The sequence below is a fragment of the Scyliorhinus torazame genome, chromosome 8, assembly GCF_047496885.1.
Source record: "Scyliorhinus torazame isolate Kashiwa2021f chromosome 8, sScyTor2.1, whole genome shotgun sequence".
NCBI classification, from domain to species: Eukaryota; Metazoa; Chordata; class Chondrichthyes; order Carcharhiniformes; family Scyliorhinidae; genus Scyliorhinus; species Scyliorhinus torazame.
This window is the reverse complement of record NC_092714.1, coordinates 274,047,748-274,065,628: the sequence shown is the minus strand read 5'-3', so window position 1 is coordinate 274,065,628 and position 17,881 is coordinate 274,047,748. Positions and strand designations below refer to the sequence as shown.

Sequence of the window (17,881 nt, the reverse complement as noted above, 5' to 3'; positions counted from 1 at the left end):
AGAATGACTAGAGCGAGGGTAGGTCCGATCAAGGACAGTAGCGGAAGATTGTGTATTGAGTCTGAAGAGATAGGAGAGGTCTTGAACGAGTCCTTTTCTTCTGTATTTACAAATGAGAGGGGCCACATTGTTGGAGAGGACAGTGTGAAACAGACTGGTAAACTCGAGGAAATACTTGTTAGGAAGGAAGATGTGTTTGGCATTTTGAACAACTTGAGGATAGACAAGTCCCCCGGGCCTGACGGGATATATCCAAGGATTCTATGGGAAGCAAGAGATGAAATTGCAGAGCCGTTGGCAATGGTCCTTTCATCCTCACTGTCAACAGGGGTGGTACCAGGGGATTGGAGAGTGGCGAATGTCGTGCCCCTGTTCAAAAAAGGGAATAGGGATAACCCTGGGAATTATAGGCCAGTTAGTCTTACTTCGGTGGTAGGCAAAGTAATGGAAAGGGTACTGAAGGATAGGATTTCTGAGCATCTGGAAAGACACTGCTTGATTAGGGATAGTCAGCACGGATTTGTGAGGGGTAGGTCTTGCCTTACATGTCTTATTGAATTCTTTGAGGAGATGACCAAGCATGTGGATGAAGGTAAAGCAGTGGATGTAGTGTACATGGATTTTAGTAAGGCATTTGATAAGGTTCCCTGTGGTAGGCTTATGCAGAAAGTAAGGAGGCATGGGATTGTGGGAAATTTGGCCAGTTGGATAACGAACTGGCTAACCGATAGAAGTCAGAGAATGGTGGTGGATGGCAAATATTCAGCCTGGATCCCAGTTACCAGTGGCGTACCGCAGGGATCAGTTCTGGGTCCTCTGCTGTTTGTGATTTTCATTAATGACTTGGGTGAGGGAGTTGAAGGGTGGGTCAGTAAATTTGCAGACGATACGAAGATTGGTGGAGTTGTGGATAGTGAGGATTCAGAATGTCCAAATTACCTAAAAGCACATCTTTGTGCAGACTCCAAACAGACAGTGACCCAAGCCGGGAATCGAACCCGGGACTCTGGAGCTGTGAAGTCATAGAGCTAACCACTGTGCTACCATGCCGCCCACGGTTGAAGGATTGAATAGAGATTTAATCAAGGTTTTTCAAGATTTTAGGGGAAACAGATAGGGGAGGCAAAGAGAAACTATTTCTCCTGGTGGGGGAGCCTGGGAATGGACAACATGGTCTGAATGTCTCGGCCAGATCTTTCAGCAGTGAAGTGAGGAAACTCTGCTTCACACGAAAGATGCAGCAAGTTTGGAGCCCTCTTCGCTAATGGCAATTGGTGCTGGATCAATTATTCATTTTAAATGTGAGATTAATAGATTTTTGTGAGCCAAAGCTTTTAAGGGATGTGGGGACAAAGGTGGGTTTGTGGGACCAGTTCCCAGATCAGCTGTGATTTAATGCACAGGAGGGGTTGAATGTCCTCTTTTTCCTATGTTTCAGGATAACTGTAACTTCTTGTGGATATATCTTTAGGTTTGTGTCTGGTGGAAGTGAAATGCACTGGAAAATAGCATTCATTTATTGACCCCAAATTGTTACCCAATTAGGAAATGCCTTTGAGTCAGATTTGAGTGAGGGATTTGAAGACGAAGTCAGCAACCACACTACACGATGTACTTCACCGAGTGGAAAGCACTTTAGCCTGAGGTCATCAAACACTCAACATAAATGCAAGTTGTTGCCTTTTAGATTTTTGATTGATTCTGAACACTTCATTCGCAGGTTTGGTGGAAAGTTGCCTTGCAAAATGGATAAAGCTGCTGAAAGTGTTTGTTCATTGCCCGCCCTGGGATCTGAACGGGGAGTTATTAACTTGGTAAACATTGGTCAGGAATGATGTTCTGCAGCATCATTTGCCGAGCTGTCACTGCCTGGTCTGCAGCGAGGCGGGACTGCAAAGTTATGTCATTTCTTTACTCTGCTGAAAAAGGGAAGTCCGATTAATTATTTAGAACTGGTGAAGTTAGACAGGAACTGAATTACCCAACCGTACACTGACTTACTGTCTTCCCGGGAGGGTCTGTGCAGTCGGTCAGTGAGTTTGCAGATTCATGTTCCACTGTTCCACAGTCTTGTTCCTGTGCCAGCACGGAGGAACCGGTGCACTTTCGGGCAGAGAGCTGAGTGTGACTGGTCGTACCTCAGCTCCTCGTAATGACGATGATTGAAAATCTGTAGTCACTGCGTTGTCTCCACTGGACTGGCAATGGAAGATTTAACAGAGAAAGTTGTTTCAGCAAAGTGGGCGTCTGGAATTTAAAGTTGGCAGACCAGCCTGTTCGAGACAGCTCTACCTGAACTGTGTTTTCTGAAGACCTAGTGAGTAAATATCATTGAGCAAATTGTAGCAGTGAATACTGTTTGTATAATCTGTGTGTGTGTTTTTGTGTGTGCTGTGTTCATGTGTGTGTGTGTTGTGTGTTGCAATGTATACGTATGTTTGTCTGTCTGGGCATGTTGTGTGCATATATGTGTGTGTATTTGTGTGCATGTGTGTATAATGGCGTGTGTATGTTGATGTGTTCCTGTCTGTAAGTGTGTGTGTGTCTATGTGTGTGGCTGTCTTTAAGTGTGTGTGTGTGTAAATGGGGGGGGGGGGGTCTGTAGCTCTACCCCTCTGGCTGCCACTATAGGGCTAATTAGTTATATACAATGTCTGCGGAGTCTGCACGTTCTCCCCGTGTCTGCGTGGGCTTATAGAACATAGAACAATACAGCGCAGTACAGGCCCTTCGGCCCACGATGTTGCACCAAAACAAAAGCCATCTAACCTACACTATGCCATTATCATCCATATGTTTATCCAATAAACTTTTAAATGCCCTCAATGTTGGCGAGTTCACTACTGTAGCAGGTAGGGCATTCCACGGCCTCACTACTCTTTGCGTAAAGAACCTACCTCTGACCTCTGTCCTATATCTATTACCCCTCAGTTTAAAGATATGTCCCCTCGTGCCAGCCATATCCATCCGCGGGAGAAGGCTCTCACTGTCCACCCTATCCAACCCCCTGATCATTTTGTATGCCTCTATTAAGTCTCCTCTTAACCTTCTTCTCTCCAACAAAAACAACCTCAAGTCCATCAGCCTTTCCTCATAAGATTTTCCCTCCATACCAGGCAACATCCTGGTAAATCTCCTCTGCACCCGCTCCAAAGCCTCCACGTCCTTCCTATAATGCGGTGACCAGAACTGTACGCAATACTCCAAATGCGGCCGTACCAGAGTTCTGTACAGCTGCAACATGACCTCCCGACTCCGGAACTCAATCCCTCTACCAATAAAGGCCAACACTCCATAGGCCTTCTTCACAACCCTATCAACCTGGGTGGCAACTTTCAGGGATCTATGTACATGGACACCTAGATCCCTCTGCTCATCCACACTTCCAAGAACTTTACCATTAGCCAAATATTCCGCATTCCTGTTATTCCTTCCAAAGTGAATCACCTCACACTTCTCTACATTAAACTCCATTTGCCACCTCTCAGCCCAGCTCTGCAGCTTAGCTATATCCCTCTGTAACCTGCTACATCCTTCCACACTATCGACAACACCACCGACTTTAGTATCGTCTGCAAATTTACTCACCCACCCTTCTGCGCCTTCCTCTAGGTCATTGATAAAAATGACAAACAGCAACGGCCCCAGAACAGATCCTTGTGGTACTCCACTTGTGACTGTACTCCATTCTGAACATTTCCCATCAACCACCACCCTCTGTCTTCTTTCAGCTAGCCAATTTCTGATCCACATCTCTAAATCACCCTCAATCCCCAGCCTCCGTATTTTTTGCAATAGCCTACCGTGGGGAACCTTATCAAACGCTTTGCTGAAATCCATATACACCACATCAACTGCTCTACCCTCGTCTACCTGTTCAGTCACCTTCTCAAAGAACTCAATAAGGTTTGTGAGGCATGACCTACCCTTCACAAAGCCATGCTGACTATCCCTGATCATATTATTCCTATCTAGATGATTATAAATCTTGTCTCTTGTAATCCCCTCCAAGACTTTACCTACTACAGACGTGAGGCTCACCGGTCTATAGTTGCCGGGGTTGTCTCTGCTCCCCTTTTTGAACAAAGGGACCACATTTGCTGTCCTCCAGTCCTCTGGCACTATTCCTGTAGCCAATGATGACATAAAAATCAAAGCCAAAGGTCCAGCAATCTCTTCCCTGGCCTCCCAGAGAATCCTAGGATAAATCCCATCAGGTCCCGGGGACTTATCTATTTTCAGCCTGTCCAGAATTGCCAACACCTCTTCCCTACGTACCTCAATGCCATCTATTCTATTAGCCTGGGGCTCAGCATTCTCCTCCACAACATTATCTTTTTCCTGAGTGAATACTGACGAAAAATATTCATTTAGTATCTCGCCTATCTCGTCAGACTCCACACACAATTTCCCATCCCTGTCCTTGACTGGTCCTACTCTTTCCCTGGTCATTCGCTTATTCCTGACATACCTATAGAAAGCTTTTGGGTTTTCCTTGATCCTTCCTGCCAAATACTTCTCATGTCCCCTCCTTGCTCGTCTTAGCTCTCTCTTTAGATCCTTCCTCGCTACCTTGTAACTATCCATCGCCCCAACCGAAACTTCACACTTCATCTTCACATAGGCCTCCTTCTTCCTCTTAACAAGAGATTCCACTTCCTTGGTAAACCACGGTTCCCTCGCTCGACGCCTTCCTCCCTGTCTGACCGGTACATACTTATCAAGAACACGCAGTAGCTGATCCTTGAACAAGCCCCACTTATCCAGTGTGCCCAACACTTGCAGCCTACTTCTCCACCTTATCCCCCCCAAGTCACGTCTAATGGCATCATAATTGCCCTTCCCCCAGCTATAACTCTTGCCCTGCGGTGTATACTTATCCCTTTCCATAATTAACGTAAACGTCACCGAATTGTGGTCACTGTCCCCAAAGTGCTCTCCTACCTCCAAATCCAACACCTGGCCTGGTTCATTACCCAAAACCAAATCCAGCGTGGCCTCGCCTCTTGTTGGCCTGTCAACATATTGTTTCAGGAAACCCTCCTGCACACACTGTACAAAAAACGACCCATCTATTGTACTCGAACTATATATTTTCCAGTCAATATTTGGAAAGTTAAAGTCTCCCATAATAACTACCCTGTTACTTTCGCTCATATCCAGAATCATCTTCGCCATCCTTTCCTCTACATCCCTAGAACTATTAGGAGGCCTATAAAAAACTCCCAACAGGGTGACCTCTCCTTTCCTGTTTCTAACTTCAGCCCATACTACCTCGGAAGAAGAGTCCCCATCTAGCATCCTCTCCGCCACTGTAATACTGCTCTTGACTAGCAGCGCCACACCTCCCCCTCTTTTGCCTCCTTCTCTGAGTTTACTAAAACACCTAAACCCCGGAACCTGCAACATCCATTCCTGTCCCTGCTCTATCCATGTCTCCGAAATGGCCACAACATCGAAGTCCCAGGTACCAACCCATGCTGCCAGTTCCCCTACCTTGTTTCGTATACTCCTGGCATTGAAGTAGACACACTTCAAACCACCTACCTGAACACTGGCCCCCTCCTGCGACGTCAAATCTGTGCTCCTGACCTCTATACTCTCATTCTCCCTTACCCTAAAACTACAATCCAGGTTCCCATGCCCCTGCTGCATTAGTTTAAACCCCCCCAAAGAGCACGAACAAATCTCCTCCCCAGGATATTTGTGCCCCTCAGGTTCAGATGTAGACCATCCTGTCTGTAGAGGTCCCACCTTCCCCAGAAAGAGCCCCAGTTATCCAGAAATCTGAATCCCTCCCGCCTGTACCATCCCTGTAGCCACGTGTTTAAATGCTCTCTCTCCCTATTCCTCATCTCACTATCACGTGGCACGGGCAACAACCCAGAGATAACAACTCTGTTTGTTCTAGTTCTGAGCTTCCATCCTAGCTCCCTGAAAGCCTGCCTGACATCCTTGTCCCCTTTCCTACCTATGTCGTTAGTGCCAATGTGGACCACGACTTGGGGCTGCTCCCCCTCCCCCTAAGGACCCGGAAAACACAATCCGAGACATCACGTACCCTTGCACCTGGGAGGCAACATACCAAATGTGAGTCTCTCACGCTCCCACAAAATCTCCTATCTGTGCCCCTGACTATAGAGTCCCCAATTACTAATGCTCTGCTCCTCTCCCCCCTTCCCTTCTGAGCAACAGGGACAGACTCCGTGCCAGAGGCCCGTACCCCATGGCTTACCCCTGGTAAGTCGTCCCCCCCAAAGTATCCAAAGCGGTATACTTGTTTCTCAGGGGAACGACCGCAGGGGATCCCTGCACTGACTGCTTTTTCCCAGTCCCTCTTACAGTTACCCACCTATCTCCAATCTTTGGTGTAACTAATTCCCTGAAGCTGCTATCTATGACCCCTTCTGCCTCCCGAATGATCCGAAGTTCTTCCAACTCCAGCTCCAGTTCCCTAACTCGGTCTTAGAGGAGCTGGAGTTGGCAGCACTTCCTGCAGGTAAAATCAGCAGGGACACCAACTGCATCCCTCACCTCAAACATCCTGCAGGAGGAACATTGCACTCCCTTCCCTGCCATTCCTCTAACTTTCTACCGGCTTCATCCGGGTGCTCCGGTTCCCTCCCACAAGTCCTGAACGACATGCTGTTAGGTGAATTGGACATTCTGAATTCTCCCTCAGTGTACCCGAACAGGTGCCAGAGTGTGACAGCTCGGGGATTTTCACAGTAACTTCATTGCAGTGTTAATGTAGTGGTGACACTAATAAAGATTACTTTTATTGTATGGAGGTGTCATAGCTTGACAACTCGGGCATGACAGTCCTGAGGATGGGGGTGGGTTGGGGCGTAAGGTGGCATGGATGGAGCCTGGGGACTGTTTGGAGGGTGAGGAAGTGTGCAGGCTGGAGGACCTGTGACTGGAGCGTGAGGGAGCGTGAGGGCTGGAGGACCTGTGACTGGAGCCTGCGGGCTGGAGGACCTGTGACTGGAGCCTGCGGGCTGGAGGACCTGTGACTGGAGCCTGCGGGCTGGAGGACCTGTGACTGGAGCCTGCGGGCTGGAGGACCTGTGACTGGAGCCTACGGACTGGAGGACCTGTGTGTTTTTATTTTCACTGGGATGAATTCCCACTGCACTTTTTAAAAAATTAATTTACGGGATGTGGCCGTGCTGGCTGGGTCAGCATTATTTGGCCCTCCCTAACTGCCCTCTTTTTCAGAGGGCATTTGGGAGCCAATCACATTGCTGTGGGTCTGGAGTCACATGTAGGCCAGACCGGGTAAGGACGGCAGATTTCCTCCCCTAAAGGACATTAGTGAACCAGAAGACTGAGGTGAACCCTTTAAACAGGCCACCTCTAGAAACCCCCATCAAACATTTCCCCAGGTCTGTTGGCCCGACCTCAGCCCTTAATCCTGCCCCAGCAATGACGATTCTGCCTGCGGGGGCAGTTTGTCTGTAAGTGCATGTGTCAGTGTGTATGTGAGTGAGTGTCTGTAAGGATGTGTGTGAGCATGTGCCTATTATGGTTGTGCGTGATGGTGTGTGTGAATGTGTCAGTATTTTTCTGTGTGTGTATATGTATGTGAGTGCGTCGGTGTCTGTGTACATGAACATGTGTGTCTGTGCTTATTGGTGAATGTGTGTTTCAGAGTGTGTGTGTGTGTGCAGGTGAGTGTGTGTTTGAGTGTTTGTATTGATATGTGTGGGTAAACGTGAGTGTGGGTGTGTGTGTGTGCAGGTGAGTGTGTGTTTGAGTGTTTGTATTGATATGTGTGGGTAAACGTGTGTGTGGGTGTGTGTTTGAGTGTTTGTATTGGTATGTGTGGGTAAACATGTGTGTGGGTATGTGTGTGTGTGGGTGTGTGTTTGAGTGTTTGTATTGGTATGTGTGGGTAAACGTGTGTGGGTGTGTGTTTGAGTGTCTGCTTTTTTGAGTGGTTATATGGGTGAGCATGTGATAGCGAGAGTGAGTATAAGACTATTGGGCAGCACAGTGGCGCAGTGGGTTAGCACTGCTGCCTCACGGCGCCGAGGTCCCAGGTTCGATCCCGGCTCTGGGTCACTGTCCGTGTGGAGTTTGCACATTCTCCCCGTGTCTGCGTGGGGTTCGCCCCCACAACCCAAAGATGTGCAGAGTAGGTGGATTGGCCACACTAAATTGCCCCTTTAAAAAAAAGACTATAGGACTATAATAAATAGGAACAGGACGAGGCCATTCAGCCCTTCGAACCTGCTCTGCTATTTAATATAATCGTGGCTGATCTAACACTCACAAAGTCCTTTCCTGCCTTCTCCCAATCACCCTTATTTCCTGATTGATTAAAAACCTATCGATCTCAGCCTGGAAAATGTTCAAGGACTCGGCCTCCACAGCTTCCTGGGATAAAGAATTCCAAAGACTCATCGCTCTTTGAGAGACAAAATTCTTCCTCAAATCTGTCTTCAATGAGCTCCTCCTTATTCTGCGACGATGTCCTCTGGTCCTCCACTCCCATGAGTGGAAACACCCTCCCAACACCCTAAGAACCTTCTATGTTTCAATCATATCACTCCCTCATTCTTCTGATCTCTGAGGAATACAGACCCAACCTGTTTAATCTTTCCTCATACGGCAGTCCCTCCATACCCGGGATCATCCCAGTAAATGCCTGCAATGATAATATATCTTTCCTTAAATAAGGAGACCCAAACTGTATCCAGTATTCTAAAAATGGCCTCACTAGTACCTTGTACAGTTGCAGCAACACCTCCTTATTTGTATACTTCAGTCCATTTGAAATATGATTGACTGTATGTTTGAGTCTGAGTGTTTCTGAGCGTGAGCGTGCATGGGAAGAATTTTATGCCCCGCCCAAGGCGGGTTCTGAGGCAGGGGGGCGTAAAACCTAACCCCCCCCCCCACCCGATGCCACGATCACAACCCCCTCCCCCGCCTACTGCCGATCAACACTCAGGTGAGAGCTCGAGAGTCGTCCATCCTTAAAATACTAGCCCACATCTTTGAGTGAGTGCGTTTCTGTGAGTCAGTGTGTCTGTATTGGTGAGCGATTGTGAGTGGGAGACCCAGATCCACAATTGTGTACTCATCGCACTTCCTTTGCATTGATCAACTTGTGTTTCCATCAAGAGCAATACTCTCGATTTCCTGTTTAGTGTTACCAGCTCATTGGTGAGTTTACAGTTGTGGGGTGAGGGGGTGAGGAGGAGGGGGGGGGGGGGGGGGCGTTGCGGTGAGAGACTTACACGGGGAATAGTCCCATGTTCAGTACATGCTCTGTGATGGCCATTCCTCTCAGCCTGAGCAGCATCACAGTTTGGCCACATTTTGGGCCGGGATGGGAGTTCCTCTCCTGCTCACTATCCCATGATTACTGCAGAGGAAGGTGCATCAGTGTGGAGATGAGCCATGAACAGGACCAGGGGTGGCCTTTGAATCTAAAATTAGGCAGATGTAAATAAAACAGCCACAAGAAAGGGTTAACGAAATGGGATTGTTATTGGTTTATCTTTATTAATTCAACTGTGCCCAGTAACGTTTCAATTCGAACGAATCTCCTTCCCAGTTGAAGCGTCCCTGTCATACAGACAACTCTTGTAATGAGGCCTGGAAGCCATCTCAGCCGGGCAGATCCCGGACAGAATGTTTGTATTTTTTTTACTGTCCATGATCAGTAAGTTGGTATGTAATAGGTGTATGATTTCTTATCTAGGGAGTGTGTTCCAATCAGGTAATTCAGCAGCAAGATTTTGTGAGTTTAAAAATAAATAAGTTCATATATTACCACAGACTTGCCCCAAAATGATGCAATGTTTCACCGACTTGTCTCACACATACTCTTAGATAAAGTTGATGCTTTGTGGTCGAAGTGAATCTCTTGCAAAGCGAAGGATTGTCAGCTGGCTGTGAGGTCTCTTGTAGTCGAATTTCAAGGAGGTTGGTTCTCAAGTGAACTTTAACTGGAGCAGGTTGGGGGGAGTCTGTAATATCCCACAGGGGTGGGAACGATTGGCTTCCGCATGCTCTCCTTGCGGAGTATTTTCTCCCCAGCTAGGGGCGGGGTATCTCAATTACCCAAGATGCCGGCGTCGGACTGGGGGCGAGCACAGTAAGAAATCATACAACACCAGGTTAAAGTCTAACAGCTTCCTCAGGTGAATGAAGAGGTATGTTCATTCCTGTTGGACTTTAACCTGGTGTTGTAAGATTTATTACTGTGCTCAATTACCCAATGTATATAAGGTCGGACAGCAAAGCACCGATCAGAATAGGAACCCAGTAGGGATTTACCGGGTAGTGTACATAATCGTTTGTGGAAATAAAACTTTGTTTCTTATTGTTATTCGGTATGGACTCCCCGTGTCCTTATCAAAGTGTCCTTCCCTCTCTGTTGAAATATCCCATTTTCAAGGTATTTTCTGTTAATAACCTTGGCTGCTTGATGACTAACAAATAATTCAATGGTTTTTGATGACAGTCTCTCAGTCTGCAGACAGCCAAAATGGCTTCCTCATCATGTGACTTGCACATGTTCAAAGTTTTGTTTTGAAAGAAGGGGTGCGTTGTTGGCCACATGTCCTGTGTTCTTGTTTGACACCTTGAGAGTTTGAGGCAGCTGGTGTGTCTCAATTCAACTGATAATGCTCTTCTGAATTAGTTTCCGAGCAGGACATTGATTTAACATCAGTTTGGAAGGTTGCTATTGTTCCCTCTTGAGACAGTGTCATGGTTTCAGTCCACAACAGAAGTCAGGTGTCCCTTGGGGTGGTCTATCCCTTACGGTCTTGTGTTCAGATTTTTAAAAACTTAGGTTATCGGCTGAAATTCCGTAATAGACTGAATCATGACGGTGTGAATGGATGTTGTTTGCCGGGTACTATCTTGAAACAGGAAGTATGTGGCATAATCATCATTGTGGTTCAGTATCTGCCAAAGCTCAGGGTTGATAAAGAATTGTATCCTGGGTGGTCAGACGTCCCTGCTTTGCTGGCACAGTCCCAGGTTTTCGTTAGAAGCCCCAATATCCTGACAGGTTTCGCCAAATTGTTCAAATGGTCTCAGCTTTACCCTGAAATGAACCATTTCAGAGATTTCCGTCAGCAGTTCACTTTTCCTTTCACACAGGATACCAGCGTCTCTTAGCGTCCTCTCGAGAATGGCCCCCCCGCCCCCCCCCCCCCCCCCCCCCCCCCGGCCCGTCACGTTCTGTTTACTGTCACTGCGTTGCATTCTGGGAATCAGAATGCCACCCACCCACCCACCGTCAGGGTGCAGGGTGTTCGTGCGAGCGCACAAACCCTACTCTCCGGGATCTGGAGCTGGGTGGGAGGGAATCAGCCGCTGATTGACAGAGGTGCCCACCGACTGCAAGCCACGCTTGACGAGGTCACGGAACCACAGAGCGGAAACTGACAGCAGGCCAGGCGATGAAGATCTGCTGATTTCCCAGTCTAATACTCAACCCACCTTCACCAGGCGACCAGGAAACAGTATCAGCAATTATTTACTGGAACAGAAGAGGGCAGCTTAAATAGCTTAGAGAAATTGAAGGAGAGGGTTGACACTTCCAATCACTCAATGTTGGCAATTCCCAAGTGTTGGTGGGGCACACGTTATCTTTTCCTGGATGCCATCTCACAACCAGTTCTTTCCCAGAATAAGAACACACTAACTGTTGAGAGTAATCTCCGCTTCCAGGCTGCCACTCCCTGTGCCGATCTGCCTTTTGGCTGCCATGATCCTTGTTGGCGGGGACCATTTCTGGTGCACAGATCCACTGGCCACCCCCCATCCCCAACCGCCCACTCTGCACATGGATGTGAGGCAGTGAGAGCTGACAAGATTGTTTGGCTGGTGTGAGAGATATTTGGGGAGGAGGGTGGGGCCCCTAACGTGAGCCTACTGTTGTGAGGCCTCACAGGTAGTCAGGTGGCAGCCTGGCGCCTGGCGGTAAACCACAAATCAGGGGGCAGGTAGGTTCGGTTGAGCCATGGCACATTTACCCGTCCTCTCCTGCTTGTGGTTCTGGGTTGCAGGAAAATTTGTCAATTTAAAATGCAGCTTCTGGCTGAAAACCTCTGTTGTTCGAACCGAGTGTGCAAAGTAAAATAAATGAAGCTTTTAAATGGAGATTGATCGCACTGCAGTGCTTTGCAGAGTAATAATAATAGCTTGTCACAAATAGGCTTCAATGAAGTTACTGTGAAAAGCCCCTAGTCGCCACATTCCGGCTTCTGTTCGGGGAGGCCGGTACAGGAATTGAACCCGCGTTGCTGGCCTTGTTCTGCATTACAAGCCAGCTGTTTAGCCCTCTGCGTAAAAACCAGGCCCTAAAGACAGAGCAGAAAAGAGGAACCTGCGACCTTGTGACAAATGAAACTTTGCTTCGGATATTTTAAGAAAACGAGGCAGAAACGTCACTGAAACAAATGTCTGTGGTTCACAAATGATGACTTCAATAATTGGGCGTCTTTGTTGCCAACTCTGGCTGGACATATTCCGGGAGGTGTCATCACGTGACCTCCTACCTTCAACTGCCCCTCCCCCAGGCTCCTGCCATTGGTCACCCAGCATGGGGCAGCATGGTGGCACAGTGGTTAGCACTGCTGCCTCACGACGCCAGGGTCCCGGGTTCAATTCCTCAGATGACTGTGTGTGTGGAGTTTGGACTTCCTCCCCGTGTCTGCGTGGGTTTCCTCCGGATGCTCCGGTTTCCTCCCACAGTCCAAAGATGTGCAGGTTAGGTGGATTGGCTATGATCAATTGCCCCTTAGTGTCCAAAAAGGTTAGGTGTGGTTACTGGGTTATGGGGATAGGATGGAGGTGTGGGCTTGTGGAGGGTGCTGTTTCCAAAGGCTGGTGCAGACTCGATGGGCCGAATGGCCTCCTTCTGTAAATTCTATGATGTTATGATTCTATGTCAATCATCACAGAACCCCACCTCCTCAAAACCTTTCAATCTGCCCAAGCTTTAACTGTGGAAAATTTGCAAAAGCTACCGTTCATCAAAAGAAATATGATCAGTATGCTGTGAAAAGCCACTCAGGACAGCATTAACACACCTCCGAAAATTCAGCAATTTCTGTCTTCAGCCGGAGGATTTGATTATCAGCTCAGTGAGGGTGTGTCAAGTTGGTAAGGGATGCGGAGGGAAGATGTGGTAAAGCTGAAAAATATTTTTAAAATTAAACAATATTTATGTGCTGAAATATCAACATCGTGGGGTTACCATTGACCAGACACTGAACTGGACTCGCCACATTAACACTGTGGCTACCAGAGCAGGTCAGAGGCTGGGAATCCTGCGGGACGTAACTCACCTCCTGACTCCTAAATCCTGCCCGCCATCTACAAGGCACAAGTCAGGAGTGTGATGGAATACTCTCCACTTGCCTGGATGAGCGCAGCTCCAACAACACTCAAGAAGCACAACATCATCCAGGACAAAGCAGCCCCGCTTGATTGGCACCCCATGCACAAATAGCAGCCATGTGTACAATCTGCAAGATGCACTGCAGCAACTCACCAAGACTCCTACGCAGCACCTTCCAAACCCACCAACACTACCATCCAGAAGTATAGGAGCAGCAGACACCTGGGAACATCACCCCTGGAGGTTCCCCTCCAAGTCACTCGCCACCCTGACTTGGAAATATATCGGCCGTTCCTTCAGTGTCACTGGGTCAAAATCCTGGAACTCTCTCCCTGACAGCACAGTGGGCGTACCTGCACCACCACCTTCCCAGGGACTATTAGCGATGGACAGTACGCGCTGACCACAGCAACATCCACAACCCAGAAATGATTAAAAACAAAATAATTTGGCCAACACGTTTTCAGGATGACGAGAGGTGTTGATAGTTTTTGTATTGATTTGTGGGTTATGGGTATCTGTCTGTCTCAGCCTTGAACATACTCAAGTAATCAATCTCTACAGCTCTCTGCGGTAAAGAATTCCACAGATTCACTACCCTCTGAGAGAAGAAATTTCTCCTCATCTCCGGTCTTCAATGGATGAGCTCCTTACTCTGAGATTATGCCCTCTGGTCCTTGACTCTCTCACAAACAGAAACAACCTCAGACTCAATGGGCCAAATGGTCTCCTTCTGCACTGCAGGGATTCTATGATTCTATAAATCTGGGAGCAGGAGTGTAAAAGGTAATGGGAAGAATGTCATTTGAAACATGGGGCGAAATTCTCCGGAAACGGCGCGATGTCCGCCGACTGGCGCCCAAAACGGCGCAAATCAGTCGGGCATCGCGCCACCCCAAAAGGTGCGGAATGCTCCGCATCTTTGGGGGCCGAGCCCCAACATTAAGGGGCTAGGCCGGCGCCGGACGAATTTCCGCCCCCCCAGCTGGCGGAAAAGGCCTTTGGTGCCCCGCCAGCTGGCGCAGAAATGACATCTCCGGTCGGCGCATGCGCGGGAGCGTCATCGGCCGCTGACGGCATTCCCGCGCATGCGCAGTGGAGGGAGTCTCTTCCACCTTCGCCATGGTGGAGACCGTGGCGGAGGCGGAAGGGAAAGAGTGCCCCCACGGCACAGGCCCGCCCGCGGATCGGTGGGCCCCGATCGCGGGCCAGGCCACTGTGGGGGCACCCCCTGGGGCCAGATCGCCCTGCGCCCCCCCCAGGACCCCGGAGCCCACCCGCGCCGCCTTGTCTCACCGGTAAGGTAGGTGATTTAATCTACGCCTGCGGGACAGGCATTTTAGCGGCGGGACTTCGGCCCATCCGGGCCGGAGAATTGCGGGGGGTGGCCCGCCAACCGGCGAGGCCCGATTCCCGCCCCCGCCGAATATCCGGGGCCGGAGAATTCGGCAACCGGCGGGGGCAGGATTCACGCCAGCCCCCGGTGATTCTCCGACCCGGCGGGGGGTCGGAGAATCTCGCCCCTGGTTCTAATGATAACCCAAAAAGGAACATGAGAAAAAGTGAAGTAGAATCTCAGTATCTATCCTGTCAAGCCCCCTGAGAATCGTTTATATCTCAATAAGGTCATACCTCATTCGGCTAAACTCCAATGAGTTCAGCACAATCTATTCAATCTCTCCTCATAAGAAAATTCCTCCATACCCGGGATTAACCCAGTGAACCTTCTCTGGACAGCCTCCAATGTCAGTATAACTTCCTTAGATAGGGGACCAAAACTATTCACAGTATTCCAGATGTGGCCTAACCAGTGTAATTTTAGCAGGTCGTCACTATTTTTATATTCCATTCCCTTTGAAATAAAAGCCAACATTCCATTTGCTTCCCAATTACCTGCTGAATCAGCACTTCAGCTTTTTGTGATTTATGCACAAGGACCCTCCAGATCCCTCTGTGCTGCAGCTTTCTGCAGTCTTTCTCCATTTAAATAATATTCAGCTCCTTTATTCTTCCTACCAAAGTGCATAGCTTCACATTTTCCTGCATTCTATTTCATCTGCTAAGTTTTTGCCCACTCACTTAGCCTGAGAGATTGGACAGTTTGGAACAGAGAAGGCTGAGATCTGACATGATAAAGGTGAGCAAAATTGTGAGGGGTGGAGATAGGGTAGGCAGGAGGAACCTGTTTCCCTTGGCAGAGAGTTCAAAAACCAGGGTCCTGATTCAAGATAAGTGGCAGAAGGCTTAGAGGGGACATGAGGAAAAGCTTTTTTTACCCAGAGGGTAGTGGGTGTCTGAAATTCACTGCCCGAGTTGGTGGCGAAGGCAAAGACCCTAAACTCTTTTAAACAGTACCGGGACCTACACATTAAGTGCTGTAACCTACAGGGCTATGGATCAGGTGCAGGAAGATAATCTATAATCTTTATTAGTGTCACAAGTGGTCTTACATTAACACTGCAATGAAGTTACTGTGAAAATCCCCTAGTCGCCATACTCCAGCGCCTGTTCAGGTACACTGAGGGAGAATTCAGAATGTCCAAATTACCTAACAGCACATCTTTCGGGACTAGTGGGCGGAAACTGGAGCACCCGGAGGAAAACGGGAATCGAACCTGGGACCCTGGCGCTGTGAAGCGACAGTGCTAACCACTGTGCTACCGTGCCACCTTTATGAGTGTCTTTGCTCTTGCTTCTGGAGTCCCGTTCGAGACCCTCTTGGCTCCCTGGACAATTTCTCTTCCTCTTGGTGTTAGCAGCAGTCGCGGTTCACCGTTCGCTTCTCAGTCTGGCTGCGCCCACGCACCGAAGTAGCTAGAAAGAGCTCCCGCTGGCATCTAGTGATTCGGGGTATTCATTACCCTTCTAGAAGCCTTACTGATTACATCTAGTTGCTGTGGTGTTAAACCGGAGGATGCTTTGGTGTAAAACATAACCTTAGTTTGTCAGAACTGGTGTCATTAAGTTTCTATCATTCACAAATAAATATTATTTCAAGTAATTCGAACTTAAGATTCTGGCAATTCCAATCAATTGCTTGCTGCAATAATTAACTTCTATCAAAGGGTGGAGAACATGTTCCCTTTATGTAAAAACGGAAAAACTTAAACTTTGCTGGAATTTCTCTGACTTGAAAGAAAGATATCGGGTTACAGCATGAGTTGTTCGAGGTGTTATCTCAAAGCCTGTGTGATTATAACTTGTCTGCAGTCTAAAGCTTTGGGCTGCTGTTAACCCTTTGAGGGACTTCTGCTTTAACTTCCCTTTGGCATTTTTAAGCATTTCATTACATTCATAGGATCCTACTTCGCTTTTTCTCATGTTCCTTTTTGGGTTATCATTAGAACCATGTTTCAAATGTCATTCTTCCCATTACCTTTTACACTCCTGCTCCCAGATTTATAGAATCATAGAATCCCTGCAGTGCAGAAGGAGGCCATTTGGCCCATCAAGTCTGCGCCCACCCTCAGAAAGAGCCCCCTACACAAGCCCACTTCCCCGCCCGCTCCCCATAACTCCTAAACCTAACCTACACTAAGGGGCAATTTATCACGGCCATTCCACCTAACCTGCACACCTTTGGAAACCGGAGCACCCGGAGGAAACCCACGCAGACATGGAGAGAAAGCGCAAACTCCACACAGATACTCACCCGAAGCCGGAATTGAACCCGGGTCCCTGGAGCCGTGAGGCAGCAGTGCTAACCGCTCTGCCACCGTGCGGAAAGGGTCCAGAGGAGGTTCACAAGAATGATCCCTAGAATTAAGAGCTTGTCATATGAGGAACGGTTGAGGACTCTGGGTCTGTACTCGTTGGAGTTTAGAAGGATGAGGGGGGGGGGGGGGGATCTTATTGAAACTTACAGGATACTGCGAGGCCTGGATAGAATGGACATGGAGAGGATGTTGCCACTTGTAGGAAAAACTGGAACCAGAGGACACCATCTCAGACTAAAGGGACGATCCTTTAAAACAGAGTTGAGGAGGAATTTCTTCAGCCAGAGGGGGGTGAATCTGTGGAACTCTTTGCCGCAGAAGGCTGTGGAGGCCAAATCACTGAGTGTCTTTAAGACAGAGATAGATAGGTTCTTGATTAATAAGGGGATCAGGGGTTATGGGGAGAAGGCAGGAGAATGGGGACGAGAAAAATATCAGCCCTGATTGAATGGCGGAGCAGACTCGATGGGCTGAGTGGCCTAATTCTGCTCCTATGTCTTATGGTCTAAATCCCTCAGCATTGCACATGTCAGGATGGACACTGTGCTTAAATAATAATAATAATAATCTTGTCACAAGTAGGCTTACATTAACATTTCAATGAAGTGACTGTGAAAAGCCCCTAGTCGCCACATTCCGGCACCTGTTCGGGTATGCAGAATTCTCAGCCGGTACGGGAATTTAACCCGTGCTGCTGGCCTTGTTCTACATTACAAACCAGCTGTCTAGCCCACTGAGCTAAACCAGCCCTAACCAGCCCATACAACCAATGTATGGTGTGAGGAATGGG

At 48.3% G+C, this 17,881-nt stretch overlaps 1 protein-coding gene across 4 annotated transcripts in view; it reads left to right on the top strand.

Annotated features, from left to right (window-relative positions):
* The first annotated feature begins 1,925 nt into the window (after positions 1-1,925).
* The window catches only part of LOC140428660 (DENN domain-containing protein 3-like), a 294,281-nt gene continuing 278,325 nt past the window's right edge, over positions 1,926-17,881 (top strand). The window contains exon 1 of one of the 4 annotated variants that reach the window (XR_011948826.1): positions 1,926-2,317. The gene's annotated coding sequence lies outside the window, so the exon portion shown is untranslated. The remainder of the gene's footprint in view (positions 2,318-17,881) is intronic. The other 3 variants (XM_072515350.1, XM_072515345.1, XM_072515349.1) reach the window with 3 other exon arrangements.